The sequence below is a fragment of the Crinia signifera genome, chromosome 1, assembly GCF_055691185.1.
Source record: "Crinia signifera chromosome 1, ASM5569118v1, whole genome shotgun sequence".
NCBI classification, from domain to species: domain Eukaryota; kingdom Metazoa; phylum Chordata; class Amphibia; order Anura; family Myobatrachidae; genus Crinia; species Crinia signifera.
This window is the reverse complement of record NC_139217.1, coordinates 41,541,475-41,560,750: the sequence shown is the minus strand read 5'-3', so window position 1 is coordinate 41,560,750 and position 19,276 is coordinate 41,541,475. Positions and strand designations below refer to the sequence as shown.

At 47.0% G+C, this 19,276-nt stretch overlaps 1 long non-coding RNA gene across 1 annotated transcript in view; it reads right to left on the bottom strand.

Moving 5' to 3' along the window:
• Positions 1-7,386, bottom strand: part of LOC146081030 (uncharacterized) — an 82,358-nt gene extending 74,972 nt beyond the window's left edge. The window contains exon 1 of the long non-coding RNA XR_014475053.1: positions 7,221-7,386. This is a non-coding gene — a long non-coding RNA (uncharacterized LOC146081030). The remainder of the gene's footprint in view (positions 1-7,220) is intronic.
• Between the last annotated feature and the right edge of the window lie 11,890 nt (positions 7,387-19,276).

Sequence of the window (19,276 nt, the reverse complement as noted above, 5' to 3'; positions counted from 1 at the left end):
TAGAATTGCGCACAATTTTGAAGCATGTGCTTGTAACTAATTAATGATAACGAGGCAGATCACACTGTCCGTAGCTGTAAGACGCTGTGACATTCCATTCTGATATAGTTCTGTCACAAGATGGTTCTTAATCCGCACAATTACTTACACTCCCTGGACGTTCTGCCCAATCACAGCTCACCTCCAATATTCAACTCATAAATGTCCTTTTGTCTAGTTTCACCGGTGAATGAGGACACGTTTGCTGAAAATAGGCTGAACAATGTGGGGGACATTGACTAAGATGGGGGTTCTCTTTTACATGGGATGTTGCTATAGGCAACCAATCAGAATCTACTTCTTATTTATTTAGTTGCCCATAGAAGCATCCTATTTATAATAGAACTCCAATCTTAGTAAATCTGCAGCCCAGTGGAAGCAGTTGTAAGCATATAAATACTTCATGTATTCTGTATTTGTCTGACTCACAGATGTAGCGCCTCTCATTCAGGGCTGGGAATTGCCAGATTGCCCCCCGCTGGCGGAGAGGCGCTCCTTCTGACTGGGACGTGTGAGCGTCTCACATGCACAAGCATCCCAGTCACTGCCCGTCTGCGCTTCAGGGAGATAGGCAGGGGTAGGGGGGTGCGGGCAGTGACTGGGGAGCGACAGGAAGGCGGCGGAGAGCTCCGTCAGAAGGGGATGCATGAGCATCTCATGGACACACGTCCCCTTCCGGGGGTTGGCGGTTGACAATTCTATCGCCAGCCGCCGGCAAGAAGAGGGGTGCTCCATCTTTAAGCTGGATACACACTATATGATTATCTGTCCAATCATTCTGGTTGGAGTAAAAAAAAAATCTGGTAATGTATGGGAGCAAATTACAATCAATTATTTGCTGCCAGAATTCCAAAAATAGCCAAAAATGATTGTTCAGGTAAATGTATTAAATCAAATGGATTTAAGCAATTTGTCTGATGAATGTCCAATGTGAATTTTTTTCAGTGTTTGGGAGCAAACACTCGATTGGCAACCAGCTCCCATATTTTTGAACAATCCAGAATCATCAAGGCACAACTTAAACTGTATAATAAAAGATGTACGCATTTTTTGATTAACGTAATGTCTGCAATAGGCATGGAGTGGGATAAACATCCAAGGCTGTGTGACCTCGGGAAGCATGTGACTCGGTTGCCCAATAAGGATTCAAGGAATGGCAGTGTTAGCTGGGATATCAATGCAGGAAAGGGAGGAGTCTTCCTCTCTTTCCTGAAGGTTTTCCCGCCCTCCCTCCCTTGTGGGTGTGTAGTTGGGTGTTAATTGCGTTGGCTGATAGGCGGGAAAGAACGTCAGGTTAATAGAATTAGTTCTTCTTCAAGTGATGATGCAACGTATATGTTTGGTTTTCGGTGCGCTCGCCCCTCATTGGCTTAGACCTTCGCTGGATCACCGGCTCGGGTACAGCGACCCCACCCGGACGGGGTGGTCAATGCAGTAGGTCGAGCGGATACCGCTTGTTAGGGTAGGCTTGATTACGTATTCAGATTGTGGGGTGGAGCTTAGTTAATTAGCCGTTCTTTCTGGGCCACCATTAATTAATTATTAATAAATGAATCTAGCTTAAAGTGCTTTAAATAAATCAGCTAACAATTTCTGCCAAACCTAAGTCTCCGAGTCTTTATTTCAGGTTTAGTTTGTAAGTTTACGAAATGTGAATGTATATACATGCTAGAGGTCACACATCAGATGCTAGGATGTTTAATATATTATACAAAAAATCTCTATTATTTTCTATGACAGCATACCAAACTCACACAAGTTTGTGGAGTAGAAATCCCTATCTCGTTTTTTTTATCCTTATGGAGTGAGAGTGATATACTGTATACGAATTCAGTGGCGTACCAGTCAAATGACGTCTCCTTTGTGGTTTACCCCAATTGACTTATCAGTCAGGTTGATTTGCTGAAGGAGTTTTTATCTAAAATATTTACAAACAGAACCATGTACAGATCTCACTGATCTGTGCACACTTCTGGTAAATTTGTCTGCCAGAATCAGGTCTATTTTTCGGGTTATTTTTGGTGATGTTTAATGTGTGATTTTTACTGCATTAGTATAACATTTTGGCCGTTTTTTTTTACCCAAAAAAATTGTACATGTCTAAAAATTGCACCCGATTATATTATCTTTATTCTCTTGGACTTTTGATTGTCATAAAATAAAGGGGAGAGACAGGATCCGTATAGTGATATTATCTTACCGTTCTAGTAGCAGCTATATAATGACTGAGTCTATAAAATACGTTTTTGTTTAATTTCATGCTGTATGTATCATTTTATCTGATGGTTCAATCCTTTTTATAGACTTATATGTTTTGCTACTGTAAATCTTACCTCCCAACTGTGTTTTTTTGTTCTGTCCTGCTGTCCCACCCGCTTGCAGTATTCCCAAGGCCACACCCCCTACTGATTTGGAAAATAATTACTGTCCTGTTTTTTATGAGACAGTCCTCTTTTCTTATGACTGTCCTGCTGTCCGACCCATGAGCCACAGTGACAGGAGACAGGGGGGACAGGGGGAATGGCCCCAGTAGCTCTCACAAATATACATACTGATCAAATTATTTGTGGTGTTACCAGGGCCAAAACTAGGGTTTCTGGTGCCCGGGGCAAGGCAATCATTTGGTGCCCCCCCCATGTAAATAAAACCTGTGGCATTGAAGCGGAAGCAAAGAAGAAGCAAGTAACAACAGACCAGTGAGCCTTACATCAGTAGTAGGGAAAATAATGGAAACACTATTAAAAGAAAGAATAGTGGAATATCTTAAATTAAACAACTTACAGGATCCAAAACAGCATGGTTTTACTGCAGGGAGATCATGCCAAACAAGTCTCATTGACTTTTTTGACTCCGTGACCAAAATACTAGATGAAGGGGGGGCTGTAGATGTGGCATATCTAGACTTTAGTAAGGCATTTGACACTGTCCCACATCACAGGCTGCTAAATAAACTTTAAAGTGTGGGATTGGATTATAAAACAATTAAATGGATAAGAACCTGGTTGCAGGATAGGAAACAGACAGTTGTAGTAAATGGAGTGCATTCTATGGAGGGACATGTTACCAGTGGAGTACCCCAGGGATCTGTACTTGGACCAGTGCTCTTTAATATCTTTGTTAGTGACATTGCAAATGGTATTGAAGGGAAAGTATGCCTTTTTGCAGATGATACAAAGATATGCAACAGAGTAGACACACCAGGAGGGGTAAATCAAATGACTGATGATCTAAGTAAACTTGAGAATTGGTCAAGAGAATGGCAACTACAGTTTAATGCTAAAAAATGCAAAATTATGCACTTGGGACTCAAAAACCCAAAGGCTCAATATAGTATCAAGGGTACTATAATGGAAACTACTGAGGAGGAAAGAGATCTAGGAGTCATTATTTCAAGTGACTTAAAGGCAGGGAGGCAATGTAACAAAGCAATGAGGAAGGCTAGTCAGATGCTTGGTTGCATAGGGAGAGGAATCAGTAGCAGAAAAAAAGACGTAATAATGCCACTTTATAGCTCATTGGTACGGCCTCATCTGGAATACTGTATCCAGTTCTGGAGGCCATATCTCCAGAAGGATATAGATACATTAGAGAGTGTACAAAGAAGGGCAACTAAAATGGTTCATGGCCTACATCACAAAACTTCCCTGGATAGACTAAAAGATCTTAACATGTATAGTTTGGAGCAGAGAAGGGAAAGGGGGGACATGATAGAAATCTTCAAATATATCAAGGGTTATAACATAGTACAGGAGGGAAATTTTCTTCAAAGGAAAACAAGTAATAAAACACGAGGACATGCACTGAAACTGGAGGGAGGTAGGTTCAGGGGAAATGTTAGAAAGAATTACTTCACAGAAAGGGTAGTGGATAAGTGGAATAGCCTCCCAACAGAGGTGGTAGAGGCTAAGACAGTAGAACAATTTAAACATGCTTGGGATAGGCATATGAATATCCTTACAAAGAAATAAGGATTAAAAAGGGTTGAGTTTACCTGAAGGGTAAAAAGGGGCAGACTAGATGGGCCAAATGGTTCTTATCTGCCGTCAAATTCTATGTTTCTATGTTTCTATGAAGTGATTTATAACTGACCACGTGGGGCCTAGCAGCTCAGGGTGTCCCGGCTGAGGAACAGCCTCTGGACATCCAGCTTGAGCTTCTCCCCATGATGGTCTCCAACTTCAGATGCCTGACCATGTTGTAGGAGGTGGTGGAGAGGTAGGGGGACAGAGAGCACGAGTGGGCAGCCAGGGCCAACATGGCAGCAGTGGGAGAGGAGAGAGCTCAGGCGATGCCCCCCTTCTATCCAGCCCCAGGTCGCTGGACCCCTAGCCCCTCCTCTGACCATGTTGTTTTCACACCATTACAAGGGTATTACGATACAGGATCTTTAAAGGAGATTTGTAAGTGCCTGATCTAACCACTGAATATTCCAGTGACCACCATACAGTACACACAGCATCCCAGTGACTACCTTACAATACATTAAGCATCCCAGTACCAATCATACAGGAAAAAGACCATTCCTGTGATCACCATACATACAAATATTTCACTCAAGCTAATATAATCAATGTGTTAAATTACGTGTAATAATTATAGTATTACACCTACTATTTGAACTGTTTTGTACTCAATCCCCTGAAATCCATCAGCCCATCTCACATTGCTACAGATATGACATTTCTGCTTTCTTATTCATAGAACGGTTGAATGGGGGATCAAAGGGGCATAAAAATGCTATCTGAGTACAGTAAGTGCAAGTTCGCCCTGCTGGTGTCCGAGGGCAAGCTTCATAACTAGACATTTTGGTGCCCTGTGCCAGAAAGGAAATTGGTTCCCCACACACTGCAAATAGTAATAGTGTGCAATGGAGCCGCACGCCCAAAAATTAGGATGTGGCTAAGGGTGTGGCCACATATTAGTACCAATAACAATGCAATCCCCATTACACATTATGCCACACACCTTAATGCCCATTACATATTATACCACACACTGTTAAGCCCATTTACACATTATGCCACACCATATAGCCAATTACACATTATACCACACACGTAAAGCTCATAACACATTATGCCACGTACCATAATGCCTATTACACATTATGCCAAACACTGTAGTGCCCATTACAATTTATGCCACACCGTAGTGCCCATTACACATTATGCCGCTTGATGTAATGCCCCTAACACATTATGCCATAGACTGTAATGCCCCTTACACATTATATTGCACATTTTGCTTCAAATAATGCCCCCAGTACTGCTGCTTACACACTTATTTCCCCCAATAATGCCTCTTACACAATACCCCCAGTAGTGCCCATTACACATATTGGCCATTGCTCACATTTGTGCCCCTTACACAATGCCCCCCAGTAGTGCCCCTTACATAATGTGCCACTCACCATGATTTTCAGCCCATCATCTGGCATCTGCCATTGCTGCTGCTGAAGATGTGAGGGATTAGAAAGAAAAGGGGAGCTACCTAACCTGTATTTGATGTGTGCTCCACTCCTATGATGCTGAGCACTCACAACAGTGCCAATGGACATTTGAAATATTGCACTGTCTCCTGAGCCAATCAGAGCTCGCGGTCCGGCAGCCAATCATGAAATGTGGCTGCCAGTCCTTCGAGTTGTGATCGGTGGTGGGCTGCTGCCATATTTCAAATTAGAGATGGGCAAAACGGCTCTTTTTGCGGACCCGACTCGACCCGGGTCGGTCACTGAAAAGATCTAGATCCTTTGGGCGGCTCTGCGGATCAGTTTGTGTAAAAAAGACAGTTATTTATGGTTTGAGTTAGTGTACCATACCTCCCAACATGACCCTTTCCAGGAGGGACACAATGCTCTGTTTCTGGACTTCCCTCTTAATGTTTGATTGTTATTACCTGTGTGGAAACACCTTTCTTGCCCATTTACCTGTTTAGAACAGGTAATAGCAATCATTCGTTAAGAGGGAAGTCCAGAAACAGAGCAAAGTCGTAGGTCAGAGATGGGGAACCTTTGGCCCTCCAGCTGTTGTTGGACTACACATCCCAGCATGCCCTGCTACAATTTGCTATTTGGCCATGATAACACTGTTGCAGGGAATGCTGGGATGTGTAGTCCAACAACAGCTGGGGCCAAAGGTTCTCTAACCCTGACCTAGGTGGTGCACTTAACATAGATTGTTCTCCACAGTATTAGCCCGTAGAATCTATGGTTTTACACACAGGGGAAATTGACTAATAATTGAATAGCCCTGCGTGGTAAACACAGTAGATAATTGAATATTGAATACGTCGATGACCCAGTGTACCCATTTACACCGCCCTCTACCCAGGTCATAGTCATGTTCTACCCAGGTCAGGACCTGGGGAAACGGTCGTTTGGTTGACTGATCTAGGTCGACATTAGGTCAACAACACTAGGTCGACATGCTGAAAGGTCGACGTGGAACAAGATCGACATGGTTATAGGTCAACATGAGGAAGGTCGACAGGTCATAAGGTCGACATGGGGATTTTCACTGTTTTTTGAGCCGACATGTGCCGACAGGCGGTATTTCATGCCCTACCTTCCACTAGGGCATGGAGTGAGATTATAATAGTGTGGCGAGCGAAGTGAGACACTGTGCCCAAAGCATTGCGAGCGATGCGAGGGTCCGATTCTCACTTCCAACTGTGTCCATGTCAACTGTGTTGACATTCGGGTCAAAAAACAGCGAAAACCCCATGTCAACCTTATGACCTTCCTCATGTCATCCTAACGTCCATGTCTACCTTTTCCCATGTCAACCTTTCTGCATGTCGACCTAGTGACTGTCTGACCAACGCTTGTCTGACGAACAATCCAGTTCCCAGGACCTGGGTAGAAGTCCCGTATAAAGGGACACGGCGTGTCCCATTTACACTGCCGCTGACAGGGGTCTGACCCGCTGAAGACCCGGGATTTTGCAGCGGTGTAAAAGGGGTATTAATTTGCTCGTTGCCAAGGGAGACTAAATTTGCTCATTGCCAAGCCCCCCTCCCCCCCCCCCCCAAATGAAAGTTAAAAGAAGGCCCCCTCCCCCTCCAAATTAAAGTTAAATGTACTACACAGCCCAGCAAACACAGATCTAGTAAAAAAAAAAAAACACATGTGCACTGCCTAATTTATGTCTGTGTGTCTGTGTGTTCATACTTCTACTACACACCTTTCTGTGATACTACTGGTGAACTCAGGTGAAGCAATCTTGAAATGCCTGCCAGTGCCAATGCCTCTGCTCTGCTTAGTCTGCTGTTGATGTGTAGTCACCAGACCTCCCTCAGGGCTTCCAGATTCAGAAGAATCTAGATCTGCACGTGACACAGCAACAGCAGCAGCAGCAGCACAAGCAGCCAATTAGAAGAAAATATCTCAGCTGCCAAAGGGGGCAGTGCTGAGCTCAAGCAATGCAATGTGCATTGTATTGTATGTAATGCTAAGCGTAACCGATCCGGATCACCATTTTGGGATCGGCGGCTCCTTCGTTCTTTTGATGGATCCGTTCAAAAGAACCGGATCGTTCGCGAACGACACATCTCTATTTCAAATGTCAGTCGGCCCTGGTGTGAGCCACTCACACTTATACCACATAGGGCTGTGGCGGCAGGCAGAGGTGGGTGGCCCTGCAGGGGGGGGGGGCGTGAGGGGGGGGGGGGGGGTGTTCTGCCAGATGGTGCAAATGCGCTGTGGGAAAGGTACCACTGGCGCACACCTCGTTACGGCCCTGCTGAAGGCTGATGTGGATAACCATTACTGACGATGATGAGGATGATATGCATACTCAGTTATATGTACCTATATTGTATTATTTCATGGGCTCATTTCAGAATAATTTTTTTTACTATTAACATTTGCACAGGAGAAGGAAGATCTAAATACGCTTAATTTTGTTTCAAATGCTCCGTCTGGCCGTCATGGTAAATAGTTTCTGCCATGCGTCGTGGTCCCGTGGAACACAAGGCTCCGGAGACAGTGGAAATCGGATATACAGTTCCATGTAGTGTTGTTGCAAATTCCCAGCACGAGTAGCACAAGGAACCAAATGCTGCCGATCTGTCATCGGCTTTTTACGTCGCAATGTTTCTGTAGATAATAGGTGTTAATTTGACACAGGTGTCGTATGACGGAGACCGCAGTGTCCCGCTAGGCACAGCTTCATCCAGCGACTCTCTGGGACTCTGCCAGGGCAAAAACTTTACATTTTTCTGCCAAAATTCAAATGCAAAGCACATCTGCTTTCATATTCCCCGAGTTACAACTGTCCCCTTTTCTTTTTTTTTTCTCCCCCTCTTCATTAAAAGAAGGAATAAAAAAAAAAAAAAAACAGTCATAAAGCAAAAAAAGGAAACCACAAAATGAAAGAAGTAAATTAATCACACGATTTCAGAAAAAGGAGAGAAGAACAAATAATATTAAGGAATAAATAAAAAGAACTAAGAAATATTTTCTTAATTTAATGTGAAGAAGAAAAAAAAAATTACTGGATCAAAATAGGAACTGGAATGTGATCCAGATTGCGGTAGCAATTTCCGCCTGTGTGGATAGGGCTTGTGTAACAGTCACTAAGGGGGCTATTTATTAAGCATTGGCGAGAGATAAAGTGCCAGCCAATCAGATTCTTATTGCATGTTACAGGCTGTGTTTGAAAATCTAGTCCAGCAGATGAACGGCGCCCTGCCGAACGCACGCCACCTCCTGCCGCCGGAATCCCCTCGCTACGCTGCGATCAGATGTGTACGCTTACACATCCACTCGCAAGCGCTCGCACAGAGGAAAAATTCTTCGATGGTTACTTACCATCGATTGATTTATCCTCTCCGTGCAGCTAAAGGGAATCCCAGGACTTACTTTTCAGCTGCGCGGTTTTCTCTAAGTTGGGGATGAGCGCTGATGTCATGTGACGCCATGTGCTTGCCCCTAGCAGACAGGGGAACTCCTGTGTGTCCTGGGGCTCGCCAAGCATTTCTATGGGCTCGCCCGCTGTTTTTGTGGGCGTGCCCATGAGATGCCGGCTGTCCACCCCAGCACGCCCCCTGCCTGTCAATCAGCCAGCGAGTGCCTCAGTAATTTATAATATCGCCGAATGTGCTCGTTGCGGGTAGGGTGACCAATCCCGGGATTGTAGTTTCCACGTGCTCAGGCGCTGCCCGGCTTCTCCCATCCCCGGCAGTGCGGCTCTGCCCAGCGTGACGAGGTCAGAGGTCACGCTGCGTAGGCCAAGCAGCCGCACAGCCCCGTCCTGGGCTCGCAGAATAACTGCATCACCCACCAGCCCACCCACCTCCTGGATCGTGGGTGCACTACGCGGCTGCCCTCTCACCTGCCCGGCTCCCAGCTTCAGTGATCAGCCGCCCACCACCCCAGCTCCTGCGGAGCGGGCGGGTTTTTTTCTTTATTAGAGAAGCCAATCCTGGGAATCCCGGGACTGGGCATTTTTCAATCCCGAATTCCAGGATTTCAAAAATGCTCCGGGATTGGCATCCCTAGTTGTGGGGGTTTGCACATGCGCATGCACAGACCCCACCATTGGACAGGGGAACAAATTCGGATCTGAACGTACAGGTCTGAATTACCCCATCTCCAGATTTCATGTCCCATCTGCCTACCTGCACCTTCATCATTCATCATTCAAGACACATTATTTTAATTGTGATGCTCAGTAATTATATCACTTGCCCAGTTGGGGAGGCTGATGGGATGATAGGAAACTCTGATGTATATGACCGTGGGTGATAATCAGATCGGGACCATGGTATCGTTCTCATCTTCAACAGAATACAGAAGGTTTTTTTTTTAAACAACCAGAATACCTGCTGAATATGTCTCCTCCGTCCCGCTTGCAGATATATGTCAGTGGCCTTAGGGATGCAATAAAATCTAAGCGCAAACCAATGAAAAAAGATTTATACAGTGAAATCCATGTAGATATCCCAGTAATTACATGCGGTGTCTGGTCTCTATATAGTGCGGCGGGTTAATGCGGTGACAGTAACTGACAGTTTTATGAATAAAGTGACATATTTATGACCACCATGCGGTTGTGAGGTTAATGTTAATTATCCCACTGTATTTATTACAGTGGGATCCAGGACAGAACTTCTGTGAAAGCCCTGTTCCTGCGGGAAGCGGTCATCTATTAGAATGAACTTAGGTCTACAGTCATTAGGTCGACCCCACTAGGTCGACTGGCAGGAAGGTCGACATGGGCCAAGGTCGACATGACTTAAGGTCGAATTTGCATAAAGGTCGACATGAGGAAGGTCGACTGGTCATAAGGTCGACATGGGTTTTTCACTGTTTTTTGAGCCGACATGTGCCGACAGGCGGTATTTCATGCCCTACCATCCACTAGGGCGTGGTGGGAGAATAAAATAGTGTGCCGAGCGCAGCGAGGCACCGTGCCCGAAGCATAGCTAGCGAAGCGAGCGATGCGAGGGTCCGATTCTCATTGCCAACTGTGTCCATGTCGACTGTGTCAACATTCGGATCAAAAAACAGTGAAAAACCCATGTCGACCTTATGACCAGTCGACCTTCCTCATGTTGACCTTTATGCAAATTCGACCTTAAGTCATGTCGACCTTGGCCCATGTCGACCTTCCTGCCAGTCGACCTAGTGGGGTCGACCTAATGACTGTAGACCTAAGTTCATTCTGACAGCTGTACCGATTCTGTTCCTGCCTAGGGCGGCTAGAAGAACTTTGCCTCTGGGTGCGGACCCAATTCTGTCAGTACAGGCCTCCAAAATACATGCTGTAGTGTAGCCCAGCTCATGGAGTTACTTTGGGGGACCATGCTCTGGAATGCTTTGCAGAAAGCACAGAATCAGTGGCGGATCCGGGGGGGGGGGGGGGGATGACACTTCTCCCAACATTTGCATTGTTGAGTATTTATAGAATTAAATGGGGGAAAGTTTTCCGCTAGTGAGTGATTTTCCCCTGTGTGCATGGCTGCATTTCAGGGGCAAAGGTAGGGATATCAGGTCCTATATGTCTTGGGTGGGGTGGGGAGGAATAGTGTTTGTCCATGAGGTAGAAGATTGAAAGTGAGGAATGGAAAGTGATGCGTGGCGCTGAATTCCGTTCTCAGATATTTTTCAGTGAAGTTTTTTGTAAATATTTTCAATGCGATGAAGCATAAAAAATAATAAAAAATTAGAAAAAATGTGAGACAGTGCTCAATTAAATCATATCCATGTGCCAATCTCAATGGAATAGGTGGGCGTACCCAACTCACAGGAAAAAAGGTGTAGATAGGTGCATAAAGGTTTCTTTAGTGGGACCCCCGTACGCCCACCTATTCCATTGAGATTGGCACATGGATATTATTTAATTGAGCACTGTCTCACATTTCTTCTAATTTTTTATTATTTTTTATGCTTCATCGCATCGAAAATATTTACGAAAAAACTTCACTGAAAAATATCTGAGAACGGAATTCAGCGCCACGCATCACTTTCCATTCCTCACGTCCATTTCTCCGGAGGATTTCCTGTGGTCCTCGTCTGTGGTGGGGCAGCAAGAATTCTGGTTGCGCCATGGGACTTTAAAATTCTTTTTTTGCTATAGAGGATTGAAAGTGCTTATCCCAGAAGGTAATTTTGTGTTTTGATTAATGTACTGTATGTAAAGGAGGAAGGAAGGGTTACACAACAGGGCCATATCTTCCTTTGGGCTCAGTGGCCAGTATTAAAAGAGTCCATGGCTGATAAACCTTCCCCTCCCTACTGTGGCATGATTTGAATTGAGGGTACTATTGTGTGACTATGTCCATTCTCAGTGAGACCACACTCCTGTCCGTATTCCAGTTGTGTTGTAAGGGGGGAGAAGACCCGTGTGCAGCCAATCCTCTGCCGGCGGCAGCGCCATAGAGTCTGAGCACTAGAGGGCTCAGACTCTACGTAATGCTCAGATCTCCAGAAAAATGGTGCAGGGATTTCATCAACACTACTGCCCTCACTGCAGGACTCGGGAGGGGTAAGTATTAATATAATAATAATGTCCTCACTGACGCATCTCTCATCTCCTGATATACTCTGTGCTGCTGGGGACCCTGCTCCTCCCACTATAGAACTCTCAGTCTGTGGCTACCTGCTGCCACCATTCCCCTCCTCACATCATGTCACTGCCCCTGTCACATGCAGCCCTGTCCTCACTGACGCATCTCTCATCTCCTGATATACTCTGTGCTGCTGGGAACCCTGCTCCTCCCACTATAGAACTCTCAGTCTGTGGCTTCCTGCTGCCACCATTCCCCTCCTCACATCATGTCACTGCCCCTGTCACATGCAGCCCTGTCCTCGCTGACACATCACTCATCTCCTGATATTCTCTGTGCTGCTGGGGACCCTGCTCCTCCCACTATATAACTCTCAGTCTGTGGCTTCCTGCTGCCTCCATTCACCTCCTCACATCCTGTCACCGGCCCTGTCACATGCAGCTCTGTCCTCACTGACACATCACTCATCTCCTGATATACTCTGTGCTGCTGGGAACCCTGCTCCTCCCACTATATAACTCTCAGTCTGTGGCTTCCTGCTGCCTCCATTCCCCTCCTCACATCATGTCACTGGCCCTGTCACATGCAGCTCTGTCCTCACTGACACATCACTCATCTCCTGATATACTCTGTGCTGCTGGGAACCCTGCTCCTCCCACTATATAACTCTCAGTCTGTGGCTTCCTGCTGCCACCATTCACCTCCTTACATCCTGTCACTGCCCCTGTCACATGCAGCCCTGTCCTCACTGACACATCACTCATCTCCTGATATACTCTGTGCTGCTGGGGTCCCTGCTAATTTCCAGGGGCATAACTAGAACTTCAAGGGCCCCATAGCAAAATTGAAAGCCCCCCTCCCCCAGCTACATTGCCCCCTAGGGAATCAATAGAGAAAATGAACAGAGTGAGAGAAATAGAGAGAGAAGAGAGAGAGAGATCGTGTCAGGGAAATAATATTAGAAGCTTCTATCTCCATGTTCAGTCATTCTAGTTTCACGTGGGTGACATTCCACCTATAAACTATGGTTCTTTACATACACAGAGCCTCTTCTGATTGCTGGTAATTCAGAAGAGTCATGAATGGTGGTAACAAAAAGATGACAGAAAGGGCATACAATGTATAGAATGGACTTTAAAGGTGGACATCAGTGGAAAGAACAAAAGATGTTAAAAACACAATCGGGCGCAAGTTGTAATTATAATGTTCCACTCATAAGTAAAAGGTACCTTTGTATCCGATACTATCTAAGGCTGTGTACACACGGGGGTGATTTTGTCTAATATCGCGGGCAATATGGTCGCTGAGCGATGGGAGTGTGCACCGGCGATATATTGCCGGGTGCTCTCTCCCATTTTCTCCCCCGTAGTGATTGCTGGTCGCAGGAACATGCTCCTCCAACCAGCTGATTTCCACTGCCGGGCTCCCCCAGCAGTTTATTTTTCATCAGCAACCATCTCTGGTCGCTGATGCAAACGGGACACTGAGCGATATATCGCTTGGCGATATATTGCCCCATGTGTACAGGGCTTCAATGTGGGTCACCAGGCTAATTACTCAAGGCTGCTCCCAATGGCAATTAGGAAATTGCCAGATTTTAAAAATAGGGGATTATATATATATATCATAAATTCACCAGAAATATATGTATATTTAAGAGAAAGCGACACACAATTGGAACTACCAAAATGTATTTAATTTAATTAAAATATATATATTATATAGGGAACAAATTACAGTAATAAAACAATAGAAAAAAGTATATATATAGCTATATAGAAAAAAGTGTGTGTATATATATATATATATATATATATATATATATATATATATATAGTAGTATATATATATATATATATATATATATATACACAATTCATAATATAAACATTATTCAATTGATGTAAAAATTCTTAATGATTAAATCTTTAATTGCATTCAAGTGTCCAACTATCAGAATGTTTAATATTTGAGAACACCACCCTTATAAACAGACTTTTTGTGCAGCGTTTAGGTCCATACACACTGGGCGACTATGCCCAGCGTGTATGGACAGCGATGACAGGGCCGGTGCTACGGTGTCCGGCGCCCTCCTGCAAACCATACATTTTACGCCCTTTCACATTGCCATTGCAACAAGCTGCAGCCCGATTGTGGGAGTGTATTTTTTGATTGAAAAGGCAAATCTTTATTGTACATAAAGAAAGCAAAAAACAGACGGTAACATTCAGACATATATACTGTGTCGCAGCACAGCCAAAACACAGCACACATGCAAAACTGTATAGTACATTTCATGAAATACAGTATAAGAAATCAAATACCATAAGACATGCTATGCACTATGCATTCTAACCTTAAACAATCGTTGACTATGGATAAGACTATGGGTGGAGGGGAGGGGGATGAGGGAGGGGGAGTCACGTTGCCCGAAGCTTTATTGACCAGACAGACACATATAAGGGGAGGGCAATAAATAGACAGGACATCAATAAAACAACAGACATCGTGAAATGGGGGAGTGGGGCCACGTCACAGTTCTTATCACTCAGTTCAATGGGGAGAGGGCCAGAAGAAGGGGGGGGTTAGTCCTCTTCTTCCTCAGGGCTATCCCGGATGGAGTAGTCTCTGAGCAGGCTGTGGATCAGCCTGCGGCAGTCCTGCACGGACATCCTCTCCCTCCTCATAATGAGGCGATTCCTGGCAAACCACACAGCGTCCTTAAAACAGTTTATAAGGCGCCAGGCTTCCTGGGTCGCCCCAACAGTGTGTGTGCCGGGGAACAGTCCGTAAAGCACCGAATGGTACGATAGGTGGCTCCTGGGCACACAGTCCTTAAACTCAGTCTCTAAGGCATCCAGCAGCAACTGTGCATAGGTGCAGTCCCAGAAGAGGTGCATAGATGTTTCCTCGCGAACGAGGCACCAGGGACAATGTCTGTACCTACACAAGTTTCGGGAGTGCATGAATGACCGGAGAGGCAAACCCCCCTGGATGGCCATCCATGACAAGTCTTTATGTCTATTAGTCAGTCTCTTGGATGCCACGTACTCCCAGACAAACTTAACAGTTGCCGCCGGGAGCCCTGGGATCGATTCCATAGTGTCTTTGGCTCTGATGAGCTTGTGGACAGTTTTTGGCTTCCACAAGTCGGGTTTCAATCCCTCCAGTTGGTGTTCCCTCACAAACTTGGACACGTCCAGGTAAAACCACGGAGTGGTCCAGTTGTAAGGGATGGAGCTGTCCCACTTGTCCCATTTAAGGGTCCTCCACAGTGGTAGGAGGAAGAAGCGGGACATGGAGTTCCCCGCAGAGCCGGCACAACTGTCAATCAAAGTTCTGCGGATGCACGTACATACAAAGAAGGCTCTCAGCATAGTTGGAATGTCTGGAATGCCTTTGCCACCTTTGAGGGGATCCTTGTACATAATGCTCCGCTTCACTCTGTCCATTTTGGAGCCCCAGATGAAGTGGAAAGTGGCCCGGGTAATGGCCTTGCAGACCGCAGTTGGCGGCGGCCAGGCCTGGGCTGTGTACTGCAGGACGGGAAGGATCTCGTTCCGCAGCACAAGGGCTTTCCCTTCGATGGAAAGGTCTCTGAGGCTCCACAGTCCAATTTTCTGTCTCACTGTTGCAAGTTTCTCATCCCAGCACTTCCGGGCGGCTCCATCATCACCGAACCAGACACCCAGAATTTTGATGAGGTCCGGTTTGACGGTAAATGGGAAAGGAGCCGAGGATGACAGGTGCCAGTTTCCGAAGAGCATGGCTTCTGACTTCCCGCAGTTGACTTTTGCCCCCGAAGCACGGCCGAAGTCCTCACAGGTCTGGACGAGTGCTGCCACCGAGCGTTGATCCGCGCAGAAGACAGTGACGTCGTCCATGTACAGCGAGCACTTGGCCACTGGGTGGTCTGGACCTGGTGCGGTGATCCCTCTAATCTCTGGATTCTGTCTGATGGATAGGGCCAGGAGCTCTATAACACAAACAAAAAGAAGAGGTGAAAGAGGGCAGCCTTGTCTGACCCCAGAGAGGACAGGAAAGGGGTCAGTCTTCCAGCCGTTCACCAACACCGTGCTGTGGATATCAAGGTACATAAGGTTAACATACGAACAAAACAATTCACCAAGACCAAATTTTCGCAGCACCTTACCCATCAGCTCATGAGAGACACGGTCAAAGGCCTTTTCCTGATCAAGACTGATCAGGGCCGTGCGCACATTACGGTCTTTCACGTAATGGACCGTGTCCCTGAGGAGGGCAAGGCTGTCTGCGATCCTGCGGCCAGGTATACCACAGGTCTGATCCGGATGAACAATCTGTCCGATGACAGCCTTCAGCCTATTGGCCAGTACCTTGGCGAGGATCTTGTAGTCCACGTTCAGAAGAGAGATGGGCCTCCAATTTTTCAGCTCACATCTCTCCCCCTTCCGCTTATACAAGATCGTGATCATCCCTTCCCTCAGCGAAGGAGGCATTTTTCCCTCCACCACCATCTCCTCATACAGCTCGAGCAGGTCCGGGCCGATTAGATCCCACAGCGCTACATAGAGCTCAGCTGGGAGACCATCGTTACCTGGAGTCCTGCCTTGCCTAAAGGATTTGGTGGCAGAGAATACCTCCTCCAGCGTCAGGGGAGCGTCCAGCGCCGATCTGCCTGCAGGATCAATAGGGTTAGTGATACCTGACAGGAACTTGTCGGCCATGTCGTTGTCAGTCGTCTTAGGGGAGTAGAGGTCGCTGTAGTAGTCGTGGACGACCTTCATCACGCCCTCCTTCCCCTGTCTGGGAATGCCATTCTCATCTCGCAGTTCGGTCAGGGGCGTGTGGCCAGAGTGGAGTTTCCTGAAAAAGAAAGAAGAACACGTCTCACCCTTCTCCAGATTCTCCACCTTGGAACGGAAGACGATACGTCTGGACTCCTCCTCAAAGTGCCTTTTCAGGCTCTTTTTGGTCTCATCCAGGTCGTCCTTCACGTCCCAGCCGCACCGCTGGAGGTCCACCAGGGACTGGAGCTCACGCTGCAGATTTCTGAGGTTCCTCTTACGGTCGCATGCCTGGATACGCCCCTTGACCTGAAAGAAACTGCGGATGTTAGATTTGGCATATTCCCACCAGTCAGACATACAGTCAAAATAACATTTGTCATTTTTCCATGTGATGTAGGCATCCTTAAGTTCGGCCAATACCTCCTCCCTTTCCAGCAGTGCACAGTTCAACTTCCAGGAGCCTGGGCCAGATGGAAAACCATGGCCCAGGATTCCTTGTTTGTTTCCGATTGTGGGAGTGTATGCAACATGCGATCCTATGGAGGATCTCGGGTGCATGTAAATGTATGCATACACCATCTCTGTGTCCGCATATGTGCAGCACTCCTGACTGATGGGGAAAGGAGGAGAGAGAATGAGGAGATGGAAGAAGAGGGGAGGAGATAGAGGGGGCGGAGTGGCAGTGGCACAACACACTGAGAAGAGGGAAGGAAGGGGAGGCGGCGCTGCTGGCTGTTCGTCATTTGATTGACAGCTGACAGGCGCAGGGAGCAATGGGTAGGGGGCGGATCCGGACATGACATGTCATCCAGGCATTCACAGACAGCGCTTCATGCCTCAGCGCAAGTGTCCGTGCTAAGAGGGGGCAGGTCGCAGGAGGAGGACAGCTGCTCAGCCTCTCCATACTGCCGCCTGCCCGCTGTCAGACAGGCAGGGAGGGCGGTGTGCAGGAGGTAGTGACAGTGAGGGCTGAGGCAGCTTTAGCAGAGCAGGGAGGGAGACAGCGCCGGCCCTGAGTGATGATGCCAATCATCGCTGCGGGGAAAAGCCGCTCAGTGCATACACACTGAGCGACTTTCCCAGTGCCCGGCGCCGACGGAGGGGAGAGGACGCTGGTTATACCAGCAGATGAGCGGCTTTCAGGATAGCTCTGCGCTATGCAAAGCCGTCCTCTCCCCTCCATCGGTGCCGGGCAGGGGGAAAGTCGCCCAGTGTGTATGGCCCTTATGGAGCACAATGCCCCGTGCATTCAGAGATGTTAAATAGATAGCAGTCTGGCAGCAATATAGACGAGGGATGTTCCACCGGCTCTACCCGCACCCACCCGGCGGTGACGGACAGCTGCTGGTAGATTAAGCAGGGAACAAGCCGCTCTGTGGAGAGATGAACTGTGGGTGCGTGATGGTAGAACCGGCTGCTGTCATTAGTGCTGTATCAGCCTGCCCGAAGGGTAATTTCTCTGCACAGTGCTCAATAGCGGGTGGTGAGCAATCCGGTTGGAGTAAATGCTATAGAGGTTCAGCAATCCCCAACCCTTGACGCGTTTCTCTGTTAAGTATCACAACGGCTTCATCTATCAGTGGAAAGATACTGTATCAAAAAGCTGATCAATATCCTGGTAGGTTGCATGCAGAAGGCACTGGGGGTTTACAAAACCCCAAACCCCACCCTGGACCGCCGCCCGCTGTTAACACCACCAAGTCCCTCCTCAAACACACCCTTCTCTGCCACTACCAATCTCTGTCTATTCACTGAGAGGGGGGGCTGGGGGCATGGCCTGCAGCCCTCAAAGCACTGACCATGCCCCCAGCGGAAAAAGAGGGCGTGACATTCCCGTAAAGCCATGCCCCTTTTCTTGAGGCCACGTCCTCTTCTCAGGAATGTGAGCAGCTCTGCAGCATGGTGTTGGTACTACTACTGCAATCCAAAATGTTGGGGGATGTAATGCAGTCATCTCCTGATATTAGCAAAAACTCCACAGCTGCAGGAAAAACTCTGCAACACTCCCAACCGCAGTTGAATTGCCCCCTAAAGGTGGGAGGCACTAACAGTAAAATGTGGTGAAACCTGTTTGCTACACTCCCCATATATATCCAGCTTCAAAGCGTGCACCCAATAGGCAATGCCATCTACAGAGGAGGTTTCCTATAGAAGTTTCTGCGCTGTTTGCACACAATTCCCAGTAATCTGATTGAGCCATCTATGTCCCCCCCATGTCTGGCACAAGAGCAGGCAATGCCCGTGCATGCAGAATAGGTCTCCTGGGCCATAAACACAGAAGTGTTGTCCTCTGCTGACCAGGTAGGTGATGTTTCTCACCAGCAGCATGTACTGTATGGGCTGTGACATGTACCACAGTGTAAACAGACCAATGCAGGTTGGTGCAGTTCTGCAGTGATAATTATGATGTGAGTGTGTTCCTTCGGGCGAAGGCCCTGTGGCCAGTCACCCATTGATGT